The 17,345-nt window shown below is 45.8% G+C and overlaps 1 protein-coding gene across 1 annotated transcript in view; it reads right to left on the minus strand.

The window, feature by feature from the left end:
* The window catches only part of NDRG1 (N-myc downstream regulated 1), a 48,576-nt gene extending 45,294 nt beyond the window's left edge, over nucleotides 1-3,282 (minus strand). Inside the window, exon 1 of the mRNA XM_035124884.3 lies at nucleotides 3,071-3,282. The gene's annotated coding sequence lies outside the window, so the exon portion shown is untranslated. The remainder of the gene's footprint in view (nucleotides 1-3,070) is intronic.
* Between the last annotated feature and the right edge of the window lie 14,063 nt (nucleotides 3,283-17,345).

Raw genomic sequence — 17,345 nt, forward strand, 5'->3', positions numbered from 1 at the left:
ATTTTACAACAAAGCACATCTGCGGTCATCCCACTGTATGCTCACAGTGCCAGGAATAAAAGCAGGCATCACTGTTTTCCAAGCTGCTACACTTGGAAACTCATGGGTGGCTGTATATATATTTGGTTGTTATACTCTTCCCCAGAAAAGAACATGTTGAAAATACTTGATTCCAACTTAATGTGCTTTGCATGGTAGCCCCAGTCACCCAAACACCCCATTTTATGAAAACTTGCCAACATACATCAGACAAGCAGCCATTTCTAGCACTTGAGAGTCTATGTATACTTTAATCAACAAATACGTTACTCTACTTCAGGCAGTAACCACTTTCCTCACCACATCAATTATAAACAAACAAACCGCATGCACTAGTAAATTCCTAGAGAAGTAGCCATGTTGCAGGAGGAAAGCAGAGTCTCATTTAATAAAAATAATAAATATCTAACAAATAATTATAAGGGAATGGCATCAGAACTATTCAAAATTGTGATTTAAAAATCACATGACACTTTAAAGACTACCAGATGTATTGTGGCATACATTTTTGTGGACTAGAGCTGACTTCAACTGAGGAAGTGAGCTCAAGTCCATGAAAACGTATGCCACGTTTTTATGTGTGCTATAACAGACTAACAGCTACACCTCTGGAATTGAAGATCTGGAGTGTATTATTAAAATTTTCATCTTACCCACAAAAAGAACAAGCACCTGGAAGAATATCTATTAATGGATGTATGGTACTGCAACCAATCTATTTTTGTGGATGGAATAGAGCCATGAAGATGCCACCCATCCACTTTGAATCCAACTCTTCCCCAAAAACTTTCATGGGAAAACTCCAGTGTTTAACCCCTGCATAGGTCGTGACAAACTTGTTTTCCTCTTCAGACCACTCTAGTAGAGCATTCTGCTCCCTTCGTAGAAATAATAGTACACCTCATCCATGCCCAGAATATTGAACTAAAGTCTATACTGCCCCTAAACACAAGGGATTTGTGAATGCTTCCTCATCTTCTTTTCTCTTTCCCCCTCTGCTAATAAAGGAAAAAAAGATGGTTCAATTCCTTCTTAACCCTCATACACCTGAAAACTGCAAACCTAAATAGCCTTTTCAGAAATAGATCCATTAACCACGAGCAGCAGGCAGAACCTTCATGTGCAAAGGCAGGATAACTCAATACCAGATGCAGGGGAAACAACAATAAAGGAGGCCTGTTGCCGCTCTGCCCTGCATTATGAGCTCTCCAGACTCCAGAGACAACTAAATGACCATTTGTTGGATACAGGGTGCTGCACGGAGATGAAATAGAAGATGAAATATTGGTCTAATCCAAAAGGCTGCTTCTTCTGTCACGAACAATTAAAGTAAACCATTTCAAAATGAATAAAGTGGGGGGATAGTGTAAGAGAATGGGACAACAAGAAGAATGGAACAGATCTATCCTCCTCCAAACAAAAATACCTGAAGGCAGGGAAGGGGTCCCCTTTTGCCACCATCCAAAGAGAAGCAAGTTCCGTTACGTGAGGCAACATCAGAGAAGATTTTGTGAAGCTGAATTCAGTTTGCTGTAACAGAGACTCTCTTGGGTCATCCAAATAGCCCTGTTGACAATCAGCTATTCTTTATTGTTTATTATGAAGCCTTTGCACAGTGATGACCCGTAACCTTGTGTATTTTCTTAAAAAATAGTAATAATGCTGGGCTACCATCATCTATTTGATACTTATATGACTTTTCCTACCTGTTTATGACTTATTTGTTTGTTTTTAAAAACCCAGCAACAATGAATGGCCCATTATTTGAGGTGACAATGAGACTTGAAAGAGACATCAAACCCATCACCTTCACACTGGGATGATTTGGGCCAGGGGAGAAGGAAAGGAAGAAAAGAGAGAAGATCCAGAACAGCAGAAAACAGGCCCAACTTTTGAGCAGTAGGGTGGGAGCTGTGGGGGGGGGGGGGCGGCGGTGCAGGTAAGGCAGAAAATACATAAATACATAAAATGGGAGGGGAGAAATCACAGGAGGGGAAAGAAGGATTTTTAAGGCACCTTCAAAGGGAAAGGTAGGCAAGGACCTCGCCTTTCCCCTTTGGAGAACCACCATCTTGGGGAGAAATATTCACTTTTCATCCTTATACCCCCACCTTTCCTCACAAAGCTGCATGCATCCCTTCGCACCACCAATTCTACCCATTGCATTGTCTTCACGACAACCCTGTTGAGTAGGGCTAGGCTGAAGGTCAGGTGTGTTGTTTTTGTTGTGGCCTCATGTTTTTCATAGATCACAGACAGACAACTTTATTTCTATTAATATTTAATTGTTTTAAGTGACAATTTCTCTGGTTTCTCACTATTAAACGTTCATAGAACTAAGTGAATGACAACAACTGCGGTCAAATTCTTGGGGTGGGATTCATGGGTGTAGCCAGGGGGCGGGGGGAGCTTACCCCCCCCCCAATCAAGTAAATAAATAAAAATACTTAACTAAAAGTAGAAATTTTGACAGATTTTTCTGAGCACTCGGGATCAAAAGAAAGCCATTTAAAGACGACTGGGAAACATTTATTGAATACGTCAAAAATACTGTAACTGTACAAGCTGAAAACGTTTGCAGCATTAAAATAAATTCAATCTTCGATGGATGTAAAAGTGGAAAACTGATTTGAATGGTTACGGTAAAAATATGCAGGTACATGTATATGACATGTAAAATGAACCATGAAAAAGAGAAGAAGGGAAGTCATTGGATCATTTCAAAGTTTGTTATTTGGAAATGTAAAATTGGGAAACTTAATAAAAATGATGACCAAGAAAAAAAGAAAAAGCCGTTTGAAACAACTGTCGTCGGGACATTTCGTTCTGAATCTGCTAGACAGAATCCGACAGAGGATGGTGACAGGTGGGTGTCCCGTCTCTCCCCCCCCCCCTCCGGCCGTCCTTAAAGACAAAACCCAACGTAAATAAACGGCTACGCCCGGGATTCGAACTCGCGACCCTGCCATCGAAACCGTTAACGCCACACACGCGCACGCGCCAACCGCCGTTCCTCCGCCTCGCCTCTTACCTGGGGGTATTGGGGGGTGGGCCTGCCTCCTCACAAGAAATCCGCGTCAGAAATCGGACCCTCTCCAATAAGGCGAGGAAGTGGGGGGGGGGAGTACCAAAAAGTTTAAACGAATAAAAAGAGAGGGAAAACGTCGACGAGGGTCTCCCAGGAAACGGCGGCTTCGAGAGAGAGAGGGAGAGCGCGAAGAACTAAAAACCAAACGCCTCCCGAGCTTTCTGGATGTTGGCGCGCGAGGGGCGCCGCGCGAGCTTTTATAAGTTAACTCCGGCCCAGGGCCACGCCTCCTCCGGGAGCGCCACGCCCCTCGCTCGCGCCCACCTTTGAATGCAACGCCTCGGGCGTGGCCACGCCCTCCTCCCGCCCACTGGAAGGAAGACTGGACCACACGCACGTCTCTCTTTCTCCCCCCCCCCCGCGGCTCCTCCTCCTCCTCCTAGCCACGCCTATCGTTCTAGCTCCGCCCCCTCCGCAATCTCACCGAAGGAATCAACCTGTTGCTGCGCGGAGCCCCTTTCGCGGGCCCTTTGCGCGGCTTTTTTCCCGCGGGCATCTGCATAAATGCAGTTTTCGCTTGCTTTGCCTGTTCACAGCAGCTCCGATTCCTCCTCTTCTTGCCCAGGAGCCGGGCTGGGAGATTGCAAAAAAGCAACAGCTAAAGCGTTGCAGAGAGAGGCTTGCAAACTTTGAAAGGCGATGCCTGCATGCGCGCGCTAGTTTGGAAAGGCTTCTTAGCCCGTCCCGTTGAATTAAACCGGGAGTTACTCCAGAGTAAACGGGCAGAGAGGGTATTGCAAAGTGCAAACAAAACAAAAGCACAACGACAGCAACTGGGCGTGCAGAGAGGATTGCGAAATAAAAGGCAGCGCCTGCGCGCGCTTATTTTGAGAAACCAGCTTCAGTTCTTCTGTGGGGGAGATTTAGCTTTCCAGTAGAAACAAAAGCGAGGAGGATCCGGGCTGCACATTGTTATCATTCAGGTTATTGGAAGACCCCCACCGTAGCATTCAAGTGGGACTTGCCTACGAGTCAACGCACCCAAGGATCGGGCAAGGCACAAGAAAAATAGAAAGCGCTCGCTTGTAGCGGTTTGTGCGTCAAACTTTCCAGGATTTTAAAGTTCCCCACTTAACCTCTTCCTTTGATACCGCATGTGTGGCAGGAGAATGGTGGATTTTAGCACAGACATTTTATTCATCTGTTGCACTGAATACCACGTTTTGCTCCAAGGAGTGCAGCGTGGTCTAAAACCGTAGAATTATAGAATTTTAGAGTTGGAAGGGAACCTGAGGATCATCTAGTCCAACCTCTTAAAGTGCAGGAATATGCAGTTGTCCCTTTCGGGGACCGAACCTGCAACCCTGGCATTATCAGCACTGCTCTAACTAACTAAGCTATCCAAGCTCTGCAGCTGGTTCTCCGCTCTCTCCACTTTATGCTCACAACCACCCTGCGAGGTAGGTTTGGCTGAGAGGCAGTGAAGGGACCTGGATCACACAGCGACCTGCCAATGACAGGTAGAGGCTGGTTATGTCCCCATCCTCCTTGCTGCGGTTTACAAGGGCAAAATTGAGGCTAAGATGGGGGACAGCAGGCAACTAACCCACCACACACACCTCCCACTCCCCAGGCCATCTATAAGTAAAAAGGAACTGATAATATCTTGCCCAAAAGCATCTCAGAAAACAAGCAGTGGATGCCAGGACAAAATTAAAGTGTATGGGTGGTGGTGGGGAGAATGAAAATACACAATTCCTTGCTGGACAACACAATATTATACTTTCCTTTCAGTATTCCTACTTTGGGGACTGTGTGAACTGTTTATATATCCTGCTATTGGCCAACTGAGGGTCCCCCCCCCTAGGGTAGCAAGAAGGGAAGCAGCCATCACACTAAGTGTTTGCTCCAATTTTAAACAGAGCTGTCCGTGCAAATCGTGCTCAAGTCCTGCAGAGTTCCTTGGAATTAAATGTTCCCAGCAAGATGCTGGCTACACCACCATCAAATGTGATATATATATATATATATATATATATATATATATATATATATATATATATAGCTGGTAGGCAGGAAAACAATTTTTTCTGGAAATATTTTATCTGTTCTGATAGCGCAAATCTTTACGAATCCTCTCCCAAGAGGGATGGCCACCAAGTTAGAATGTTAGGAAAATTCACAGAGGATAAGTATCAAATCCTATTGCATAAACAGAGCTCATTCTGTTCACGCAACAACTTAGTTGAATTCTGTCCACAATCATCAGAGTCCTAGCTAGGCAAAGCATTTTTACAGATTAAATCAGAATGGCTGCAATGTATGTATGGGCTATGCGTCGGTGTCTGACAATGACATTTGTACTCCACTTTTTTGCTCTGAAAGGCCCCTAAAGCAGTGAACAACATATTGGTACAAAATGAAAAATAAAATAAACAGAAAGCAATTGATCAATATAAAACAGCAAAATCAGCAGGTGCCCACTCATTGCATGTGCAAACCGTGTTTTGTGGTCTCACGGCAGACACAGGTGATCACTGCCACTCTTCCCAGTGGGTCTTTCTCCAATGAGGCAGTTGCGAGGACTGAAGGATCCCGCCTTCCCGTCGCTTTCTAAGTCTCCTCCCCCTGAGACTCCTTCATCTTGACTGCCTTTGCTCTGCCCTCTTCATACCTCTTTGGGTTCTGGGATACCACGTGGAGAGGGCAGCTGATTGCAGCAGGAGAGGAAGACTCCCTGGCTTCTTCAGAAGGCCTCCTGATCTCTGCCTCTTGACCACCGTACCTCCTTTCCAGCCTCCACTTCTTCCTCCGATTCTGGACTGCTTTCTGCCACAGCCTCTTCCTGCTCACTAAACCCTGTTGTCTTCAGCTTCCAACACCTCCTCGTCCCAATCTGCTCCCTCTGATCACAAATCATCATCTCATCACCAATCCACTGGCTCTCAGCCTTCTTCCCCTGGGGGTTTCCTTTGGGGTTCCCAGGCTGGTGCTTCTCACCACTCCTCGGCATCCAGTCAGTTCCATAGTATCTAGATTCCCCATCAGGGCCAGCATTCCACTGTCAGTCTCAAAATAAATAGCCATTGCTACTCTTCACTGGCTGGGCTAGCTGGCTGAACTTTCCAACTCCTCCGATAGGCAGCTGTTTTGCCAACGTAGCAGAAAAAGATTGCAGCCACCTCCCACCTTCCAGTCAGAGGAAATTCCACAGCTTCGGGGCCACTGTCAAAAAGGCCATGTTCGCTCTCCCTGTCAGTTGGGCCTCTGACAATGCCAGGACGTCCTCTGCTGGTGGGCTCGACGGGGGGGGGCAGCATCACATGGCAGAAGAGTGTAAGATGCGTTCATTTCCCTGGCTGAACAAACAGACCTTTTTCGCCCAAAGCAAGGTACATGCCCTCTCCTGCTTCCCCAGTCCTAAAGCTCTCTAAATTATAAGAACAACAACATAGATGGTGGGTCAAGGCACACTCTGGCATAAGAATTAGAAACAGATCTGGAGGAGTAATGGCAACTGAAAATGATGGAATATGCAGAGCTAGCAGGGTAAAGAGAACAAAAGGAATAGACGAAATAAAATATGCAGTTAATTTTGAAAGTACAAGGAACCATGCATGGATGGAGAAGAAGAGAAGTGACTGGATGTACTGTTGTGGAAAATGTATACCTGAAAATTTGAGATATAGATATATACAGTATATAGGAGAATTAGATCTGGGTTCCTCCAAATTCAGACTTCATCCGTGGCTGGAAAAATTTCCTCCTTGGAAACCACAACTGGAATAAAAGTTTCCACGGTGAAAACAAAAATAAGATTGTCTTGGTTTTGGGTGTTATTACTAATCCGGGTCAGTGAGAGTTCCTTTTGAGTTGGGATGGGAGGAAGATGACCTTGCTTGAAACTTGTTCCAAGATCTGTTAAATCTTCACTTACTCCTGGGTAACAGCTAGACGTGGTAACATGCTGCTAGGAGGATGTGGGACCCTGTTCCTCCTGATGAAGGCTGCCAACCCATGGGAAGGAGAGGCAGAGATAACACAAAAAAAACGCAACCACCTGTGCTTGAAACAGCAACTTGATCTGCAGAAATCAACTGCACTTGTGAAGCAACCTTATACTGGGCCAGTTTGCACCAAACACTAAAGCAAGCTTAGCACTGTGTACACAAACTAGATTGAGCCTCAGTGAAGCCTTGGGGGTCACATGACCCTCTCCTCCATTACTGATACAAATCCTAGATTTTCATTAAGTACAAGCCAGGAATTGGGGTTTAAAACTAACTCTTGATTCAAACCGAATCATGGGCTGTGAAGATTGTGCACCTAACTCTAAACCAGCCTTCATCAAGTTTTGTGCTTTAACTCACATCACCCCGAGTTCTGCTTCCTGGGGCTGATGGGAGTTGTAGTCCAAAATATCTGAAGGGCACCAGATTGATGAAGCCTGCCCTACACTATCACGCGAGTCATGTTAATTCACTGAGTGCACCAAGTCAAACTATTGTTCCTTCTCATCCACTATTGCATTTTCTTAGTGACAACATACTGCAGTTTGATTGCTAGAAAATTGTAACATCGGATATGTTTACAACAGATGGAAGACTTAAACAAAAACCCTGTGTCTGTTTACTCATAGGTAAATCACCTTGCACCCAGAGGCCTTTAGGATTGCAACTTGGGATGGCCAACTGCAGGGCTGTCTTAAGACGTGCAAAGATCCCTCCGGCACCCCCCTTTCCCAGAGTTGTCACCCTTTTTTTAAGGGCTGCAGGAGGCGGGCAACGACTGGAGGGTGGCTCCTCTGGCAGGGAAGAGGCGGAGGCTGGATACAGTGCCTCCTGGCTCAGCTAGCCGCTTCGTGCCGCGGTGGCCACGGCAGGCAGCATACTGAGCGTGCGGGCCTGTGCCAAGCGAGTGAAGGCGCGTGCGCCGCTCCCGCCAAGCGTCAGCTTGGTTTTTTCCCTTTTAGCCTTCTGCCGCCCCACAGAATCCACCGCCTGCAGGCTAAAAGGGGGGAAACCGAGTGAACGCTCGGTGGGGGCGGCGCACACACCCTCGCTCACTGAGGGCACTCGTTCAGTGTTCCATGGACTCTCGCCTGGTGCCTTGGCGCCCCATGCCACTAGCCTCAATGGGTAAGACGGGCCTGGCCAACTGAATAGAAAAAGCAAAATAAAAAAAATCCTTCAGTAGCACCTTAAAGACCAACTAAGTTTTTATTTTGGTATGTGGTTCCTGATGTCAGATTTATGTCCATTTATCCACAAGACAGAGAAACCAGTAGGAGAACACTTCAATCTCCCAGGACATTCTATACAAGATCTCAAAGCAGCTGTTTTATTACAGAAAAATTTCAGAAACAGACTAGAAAGAGAAGTTGCTGAACTGCAACTTATTACCAAGCTTAAAACTATGGAGAGACCAGGTCTGAATAAAGACATTGGATTCTTATCTCATTATCCATGATCTAGCTTTCTTTAGCGCCTCAGCCCTTGCTCCCCCCCCGCAGGACCAATTGCAGTCATCAGCAGTCGTTAACAACCATCAACAGGTTTACCACTCCTATCAGCCCATTACCCATTCCCTCCCCCACCCCCCCACCCTCTGAATATACATAAGGGTCTGGTGGATTCTGTTTCAGTGTATCTGATGACGTGTGCATGCACACGAAAGCTCATACCAAAATAAAAACTTAGTTGGTCTTTAAGGTGCTACTGAAGGAATTTTTTTTATTTTGCTTCGACTCAGACCAATACGGCTACCCACCTGTGAATAGAAAAAGTTTCTGCAACAGTAACTTGAGCAATAGAAGATAATGCATAATAATTATTTTCTTCACAACATGGAGATGAGCCTGTTGTTTGGTTTTTATTTTTTATTGTTTAAAAAACAACAACAAAAACCAGTTTTTAAAATCTGGGAAGTCATCTGTACCCCTTGACAACACATAAGCAACAGCAAATTTCTGAGGGCTGTCAACCGAACAGAGACAAATGCCTGGACTGGGTTGCTCTGCGTGTAGATCACTCACCAGAAAAACAAGGGGCAAGGCTCAGCTGTTTTCATTCATTGGCTGTGCATCCTTGCCAAACAGTCAGCCCTTGTGCTGGTCTATGCCACTGCAGCGGGCAAACATCTTGCAAGGATGGGAAATGTGTGGGTCTCGGGATGTTCCTGAACTACAACCCCTATCAGCCTCAGCAAGCTTGATCGATAGTCAGGGATTATGGGAGATGTAGTCCAGCCACATCTGGAGGGCCACAGATTGCCCATCCTTGAGTGCAATTCCTTTCTAGGCGATGACAGCAGTGGGAAAAGTTGAGCTTCCCATTTCCCCTGCAAAAGAGATTTCCACTCTGTAACTATCACGAGCTGCGAAGCGGCAAGTCAGATTGCAGAACAATAGATGAACACAGAAACTCTTCCCCATTAGGATATTTTGCTTTTTTCAAAAAAAGTTGCACCGTTCACACCCAAAACAATTAGCTACTCTGCACAAGTAACTCTGGAGTTTTCCATTTATTCATAATGATGCTGCAGTTGGTGAGTGTTTAACTAGACAGCATATTGCAAGTTGAATGAGATGTTTGCTCAGCCATGTCTCGGTTAAGCACGAGTCTGTTATGGGGACCATACTGTTTACAGAACATGCCACCGTTTATGACTCAGCACAGCTTCTCTTGATACGGTTGCCACAGGGAGACAATGTAAAATGCTGAAGATTCACTCCATGGATTCACGCCACTCACGTGAAAGCAAATTCATGGGGTTTCCATGTGCCAACCACATTTTTAATTTTCAGCACCATGAATGGAAGAGGGAATTCTCATTGCTGTTTGGGTCCATTCATGTCGTTATACAATACTTAATAATCACAATTTTATTATTTGTCCCCCGCCCATCCGACTGGAAACCCCAGCCACTCTGGGCGGCTTCCAGCAAATATAAAAACATGATAAAACATTAAAAACTGCCTTGAACCTCAGTTTGGAAGAAAGCTGTGGTAGAAATGCATTTGATAAATTAGCAACAACTTGTTGTTTGTCATCCTGGGCTCCTTTGGGAGGAAAGATGGGATGTGAATCTCCATCATTCTGCCCAGACACTGAGGTCTAGCACCGAGGGCCTTCTGGCAGTTCCCTCGTTGCGAGAAGCCAAGTTGCAGGGAACTAGGCAGAGGGCCTTCTCGGTGGTGGCGCCTGCCCTGTGGAACGCCCTCCCAACAGATGTCAAAAAGGAAAACAACTACCAGACTTTTAGAAGACATCTGAAGGCAGCCCTGTTCAGGGAGGCTTTTTAATGTTTAATAAATTACTGTGTTCTATTTTTCTGTTGGAAGCCGCCCAGAGTGGCTGGGGAGACCCAGCCAGATGGGCGGGGTATAAATAATAAGTTGTTGTTGTTGTTGTTAGAAAGACAGGTGTCTTGATTTTATTGTAAAAATGTTTGCAGCGGTGGAAATTAAACCCCTCTCTAGTGCCACGAGCCTGAAGCAAATCCTACTCCTTCCTAATACTGCTCTTTTTAAAAAACAACAAAGCAGGATTTCCTCTCGAACCATCTAGTTTGAGCCTAGCATGTCACCATAGCCTGGGGGGGAGCTGACATCTACACAGCAGATCAATTGCCCTTTTAACAAACACCCATTGCAGATCCATAGGGAGGAGGGTGACCTCAATTACCAGCATCAAAATAATTTCACTATGGAATCAAAGCTGCCAGGAAAACAACAACAACAACACTCCTCCCTCAAGGGCTGCCATGGCATGCAAGAGCCCTATTCTGCTCTTGAGTCAGAGGCTCACCTGCAGTTGCTCACGTCCCTGCCGAAGAAGTTCCCGCCTCGAGTTTTGAAGCCAACCTGCTTCCGGCAGGTTCTCCTGACTAGTTTCAGAAAGAGTTTGCAGGAGGAGGTGTCTGCTGCTTCCATTGCTGGGTGATGCAGAGGAGGACCAGGGGGGGAAGGGGTCTTCTACTATCTACCAAATGGTTCAGGAGTGCTGGCTGTGCACCTCTTTGAAAGCTACGCTGTAGCTCTTTGCATCAGGGGCACCTGTGCAAAAAAACCTCACATGCAGCCCTTTAGCCTGATTAACAGCTTGCATTCTGGGAATGCTGAGCCCACAATTTCATTGGCTGCCTATGCCACATTCACAAAACAATGGACTATGTCATCATCTGCCTGGATCCTCAAAAAGGGACATGCTATATCTCATGTCCTCATAGAATCATAGAATCATAGAGTTGGAAGAGACCACGAGGGCCATCCAATCCAACCCCCTGCCAAGCAGGAAACACCATCAAAGCATTCTTGACATATGGCTGTCAAGCCTCTTCCTAAAGACCTCCAAAGAAGGAGACTCCACCACACTCCTTGGTAGCAAATTCCACTGCCGAACAGCTCTTACTGTCAGGAAGTTCTTCCTAATGTTTAGGTGGAATCTTCTTTCTTGTAGCTTGAATTCATTGCTCCGTGTCCGCTTCTCTGGAGCAACAGAAAACAATCTTTCTCCCTCCTCCATATGACATCCTTTCATATATTTGAACATGGCTATCATATCACCCCTTAACCTTCTCTTCTCCAGGCTTCTCTTCTCCTCAATCAATCCAATATACATGCTCTTTTTCTGGAGTAAAAATATGCACAATTGCCTGGAAGAGAGAGAGAGAGAGAGAGAGAGAGAGAGAGAGAGAGAGAGAAGAGAGAGAGAGAGAGAGAGAGAGAGAGAGAGAGAGAGAGAGAGAGAGAGAGAGAGAGAGCCTTTTCTCTCCCTCTCTCATAATAGTATATAACCCAATGAGGGCATCCAGTGAAGGGGTGCGGAATCTTCGGCTTCCTAGAAGATTCCCATCAGTGCCAGCACTCCCAGGGATGATGGGAGTTGAAGTTCACATGATGAAGAGACTGCTTTTGATTCTCTCTGTCCTTCCTGAATTAAATCAAGCTTTCTGTTCACTCTGTGTATGGAATGCTCTCCTCTGCTGTTCTGCCCTGAAATGCTAGCATATTATATTAAATTGCAAGCACAGAACTTTCAGGGTAGGATGGTCAATTGCACCAAGCTTCCTTTTCAGTTAAATCAGAAGTGGGGGACCTTTGGCCCTCCAAATGTTGCTGAACAAACAGCTCCCATCATGCCTGGTCATTGCCCATGGTTGCAAGCATTGATGGGAGTTGTAGTTCAGGAATATCTGGAGGACAAAATATTGTTGTTGTGTTGTTTAGTCGTTTAGTCGTGTCTGACTCTTCGTGACCCCATGGACCATAGCACGCCAGGCACTCCTGTCTTCCACTGCCTCCCGCAGTTAGGTCAAACTCATGTTGGTAGCTTCGAGAACACTGTCCAACCATCTCGTCCTCTGTCGTCCCCTTCTCCTTGTGCCCTCCATCTTTCCCAACACCAGGGTCTTTTCCAGGGAGTCTTCTCTTCTCATGAGGTGGCCAAAGTATTGGAGCCTCAGCTTCACGATCTGTCCTTCCAGTGAGCACTACACCTTATTGTAGAGGCTGGACAGCTATATCTATCTATTTATCTATATAGAGAGCTAAACTGGTGACTGGGAGTAACCACCATCCATGACCATATAACACCGGTCCTAAAGGATCTTCACTGGCTCCTAGTACATTTCCAAGCACAATTCAAAGTGTTGGTTGGCTTTAAAGCCCTAAACAGCCTCGGCCCAGGATACCTGAAGGAGCGTCTCCACCCCCATCGTTCAGCCTGGACATTGAGGTCCAGCTCCGAGGGCCTTCTGGCGGTTCCCTCAATGCGAGAAGCGAGGTTACAGGGAATCAGGCAGACAGCCTTCTTGGTAGTGGAACCCTCCCTGTGGAATGCCCTCCCTTCAGTTATCAAGGAAATAAACAACTACATAACTTTTATAAGGCCCCAACCAGAGAAGAATGGATAATCAAGATGATGGACTATGCTGAAATGGCAAAACTGACTGGGAGAATCAGGAACCAAGAAGACAAGAAATTTAATAAAGAATGGGGGGAAGTTTATAGACTACCTTAAAGAGCACTGTAAACATCTAAAAACATTACCAGGACTGATATAGCACTTGTAATGTATGAATTTTATGGTTAAAATGGGATATAAACAAAATCTGGATGAATATTATAAGATGCAGTAGGAAAAGATTTGCAATGGAAATCATGATGAGGCAGGGGGAAGTCTAAGGATTCAGGGAATCCTATATATGCACAAAATTGATTTTATTTGAATGTAAATCATACATGAAAAAACTGGGAAGAATTTTTTTGGGGGGGGGGGGAGAACTACATAACTTTTAGAACAGTGTTTCCCAACCTTGTGCCTCCAGCTGTTTTCGGACTACAATTCCCATCATTCCTGACCACTGGTCTTGCTAGCTAGGGATGATGGGAGTTGTAGTCCCAAAACATCTGGAGGCACAAGGTTGGGAAACACTGTTTTAGAAGACATCTGAAGGCAGCTCTTTATCAGGAAGTTTTTAATGTTTGATATTTTATTATGTTTTATATATGCTGTAAGCCACCCAGAGTAGCTGGGGAAACCCAGCCAGATGGGCGGGTTAGAAATATCATCATCATCATCTTGAGCAGGCATAGGCAAACTCCAGCCCTCCAGATGTTTGGGACTACAATTCCCATCATCCCTAGCTATTAGGACCAGTGGTCTGGGATGATGGGAATTGTAGTCCCAAACATCTGGAGGGCCGGAGTTTGCCTACGCCTGATCTTGAGGATGCTGTAACTCTAGATTCCCTGCATTAAGCAGAGGGTTTGCCTTACCTGACCCCCCCCCCCCAAATTCTTTTAAAGACACAGTTGAGCCCACTGCAAGTCAGCGAGTGTGAAGAGTCAGTTTGGTTCATGGGAACTGCCCCAGAAACTCTCTCCAAGGCTTCCAAAGGCAGTCATGGGGCTTTGAATCACCACTGTGTGCAAGATGTTAGGATTGCCTTGCAGCACGTTGCCTCAGCTTTAAAGGAGTGTCTGGGTTGCAGGCAAGAAGTCAAGGCTTTCAAGTACGGATGAGTCACCCTGATTATTTCCAGAACATAGACACACACACACACACACACACACACACACACACACACACACACCTCTGCTAGACAAGGCTTGTCAAACCAAGGACCATCACAGCCCATAATGTAAAGCATGCTTAAATTAGGTTTCGTTAGTGAGAGCAGTTCCTGAATGAACCTGATAAGCAAATCAAACACATACTTCTTTGTTCTTTTTTCGTTGTTGTTTTATTAAAATTCACATAAAATCACCTCTTCTGCACGGAATGCATTTGGTCTCTAAATATAACAGGAAGGGAGTTCCTCTTTTGCACACTTAAATACAGGCAGAAATCGCTATGAATTGGGTGGCATAGTGGACAGGGCAGAGAGGGGACTGGGGGAATGAGCAGCTGAAAAAAGCAAGAAAATTACACATCAACGAACCTTAGCAGTGTGGCTCACTTGGCTTGCCTCTCCAAAAAGGTATGGGAGTTTCCTTTACATGAATGAAGGGGGTGGAATAATATAATGGCAACATTATTTACACAAGTTACATAATTTTGCCACAGTGCACAGTGAGTCACAACATAGTTTTTGGAGGAAGCTGGATTGCAGCGGAATGGAAATAGTGCTGCACATGAGAAATGCAGAACAGAATGGAAACTAATGCCTTCTTAGCCCCCAAACTTTGCATTACATTGTAAGCCCTTTAGACACGGAGGTGGCATTCATTCCCAGCTACTGGGGGACAGATCCGTAGCTGCCACTGTTTAGGTTCAATGAGGCTAGCGGCCACAGTTCAGCAACGGGGTTGGCTCATTATCCTGGAGAGGAAGTTAAATGCAGAGTCAACTGTATCCGAAAAAGCCCAAGCCAAGAATAAAAATAGGCTTTGGCAACAAGTGGCTGTGCAGACTTCCGGATTTCCACAGCTGTTTGAAGCTGTTTCCTAGTAGTAATGGGAGGACAGGAGTTTTCATGCTTCACTCTTACCAGTTTGACGCCAGTTTGAAGGCTCCTACAGGAGCCCGTGCATGCATTTAGGAAAAGCACATGGCCCAGCCCTCTCAGAGAGGACCATTTCAGAATGTATGGGGCACAGAGTCCGAAGGCCTGTGTTAGTAAATCAGGGCAATTTACTAGCGCAAGTCCGCAGTCACAATCATGTTCCTCTCCATAGCTGGTACTTTCCTATTCACTGTTTCCTGTTTGGAAAGGAATGGTGACCTGCAAGTTTACAGAACTTTGCTTTTGCAAAGCTGCGAGGGTCATTTTATGCACTCCAGCCTAGTCTCTTTACTGCAGTGTCTTTGCAGCATTTTTCAGCAGCGGTGCTTTATTGCATAGCATTCAGCACCACCCAATTCAAGCTTGTTCCTAACGCTTGCGCTCAGTTCATATAACCTCGGCATTTCCCGGGCAGGAGTAGAGTTGCCATGTCATCGCCACAAGTACTAGGTTGAAAAACAAGCCAACTGTTGGGTTATTTTAGGTTGCAACAGCCTAGATTCTTGCTCCCAAGTTCTTCTGGGTGCTGTAGTTTTGCAATCAAACAAAAAGATCCCAGTTGAGCACCAAAGTGTCTCGGACAGTTTCCACAACACAGCGTGCATCCGGGTTTCTTCATTCATTCCAGTGATGGACAGTGGTGCTGTGGTCTAAACCACAGAGCATAGGTCTTGCCGATCGGAAGGTTGGTGGTTCGAATCCCTGTGACAGGGTGAGCTCCCATTGCCTGGTCCCAGCTCCTGCAAACCTAGCAGTTCAAAAGCACATCAAAGTGCAAGTAGATAAATAGGTACCGCTCCGGCAGGAAGGTAAACAGCGTTTCCATGCGCTGCTCTGGCTTCGCCAGAAGCAGCTTAGTCATGCTGGCCACATGACCCGGAAAAACTGTTGGAAGACAAACGCCGGCTGCCTCGGCCAGTAAAGCGAGATGAGTGCCGCAACTCCAGAGTCGTTTATGACTGGACTTAACTGTCAGGGGTCCTTTACCTTTTACCCCCAAAGATACATATGGAGAGCCTCTGGCAGAGAAGACTATTTGGGGCAGGAGAGACAAATTGTCTGACTCAGTATGAAGGCCAAACTATCTATCTATCATATCTATCTATCATCTCTCTCTCTCTCTCTCTCTCTCTCTCTCTCTCTATCTATCTATCTATCTATCTATCTATCTATCTATCTATCTATCTATCTATCTATCACACTTATATATCACCTCTCCAAGGAGCTTAAGGTGCTGTTACCTGGTTCACCGCTCAAATTTTATCCTCCCAACAACCCTGCGAGGTAGGTTGGCTGAGGGACAGCCCTGATCCAAGGTCACCCAGTGAGCTTCACGGCTGCGAGGGAATTTGAAACCTGGTCTCCCAGGCAATAGTCCAGATCTAACTATCACACCAGACTGACTACTTTAACATAACTCCCTGTTCTGTTAGCAACAGAGCTGTGCCTTTAAGTCAGGGGCAGAGAACCTCATGCACGGGAGTTGAATGCAGCCCTGCCAAGAAGAACTGTTATTTCAGGTTTAGTTGCACATGCTTCTTAATGAGCAACAAAGAATCTAGAATCAATATACCGGATGGCAGACACATTCTGCCGAAAGTAAGGAAGCAAGACTGACTCATCCATGCTGCATTGGAAGCCAGTCCATGGTAGAGAAAGTGCGTAATTTGCAATGCATCTGGTTCAAAATCAAGACCTGGGAGAGACCTCAGAGGAAATCAGCAGCGGCTGGTTTTCAACCCGAAGTGCTTTGAGACAAAAGCGTTTCACAGAAACTCTCCCCCAAAGAGCAGGCCCACCAGTTACAGGGCAAGTGAGCTGGAAAGATCTAACTTTCAAGGGAAAGATGCTTGCAAAACAAAAGCATGTGTTTCCTCTCCCCACCCACCCACCCACTTGCATTTCCTGAAGAAATGATGACAACCAGAAAGGTTTTCAAGGTCAAGCATCCAAGAGCCCCCTATCGAAAGGCAGCGGACATGATTTTGGTTCTGAAAATGTGGGATCTTCTGTTTATTTTGCCTGGAAAACCACAGGCTCTGTTTCTTTGCGTCTTGTTACTCCCCTCTGCAAGTGTAGCCCCAGAGAGAAATGTCTGCAGTTTGTGCCTCTTGCTCCTATTGTTTCTTTAAATAGTGTATTAGAGCTGGAGAGAGCCGTGCAAATCCATCTTGTCAACCCCCGTTGCTTAAATGCAGGAAAACCAAAAGAGCCACTGTGGCAGAGTGGTTAGGGTTGAATTAGGACCTGAGAGACCAGGCTTCAAATC

This window comes from Zootoca vivipara, chromosome 8 (assembly GCF_965207765.1).
Source record: "Zootoca vivipara chromosome 8, rZooViv2.hap1.1, whole genome shotgun sequence".
Classification (NCBI taxonomy): Eukaryota; Metazoa; Chordata; class Lepidosauria; order Squamata; family Lacertidae; genus Zootoca; species Zootoca vivipara.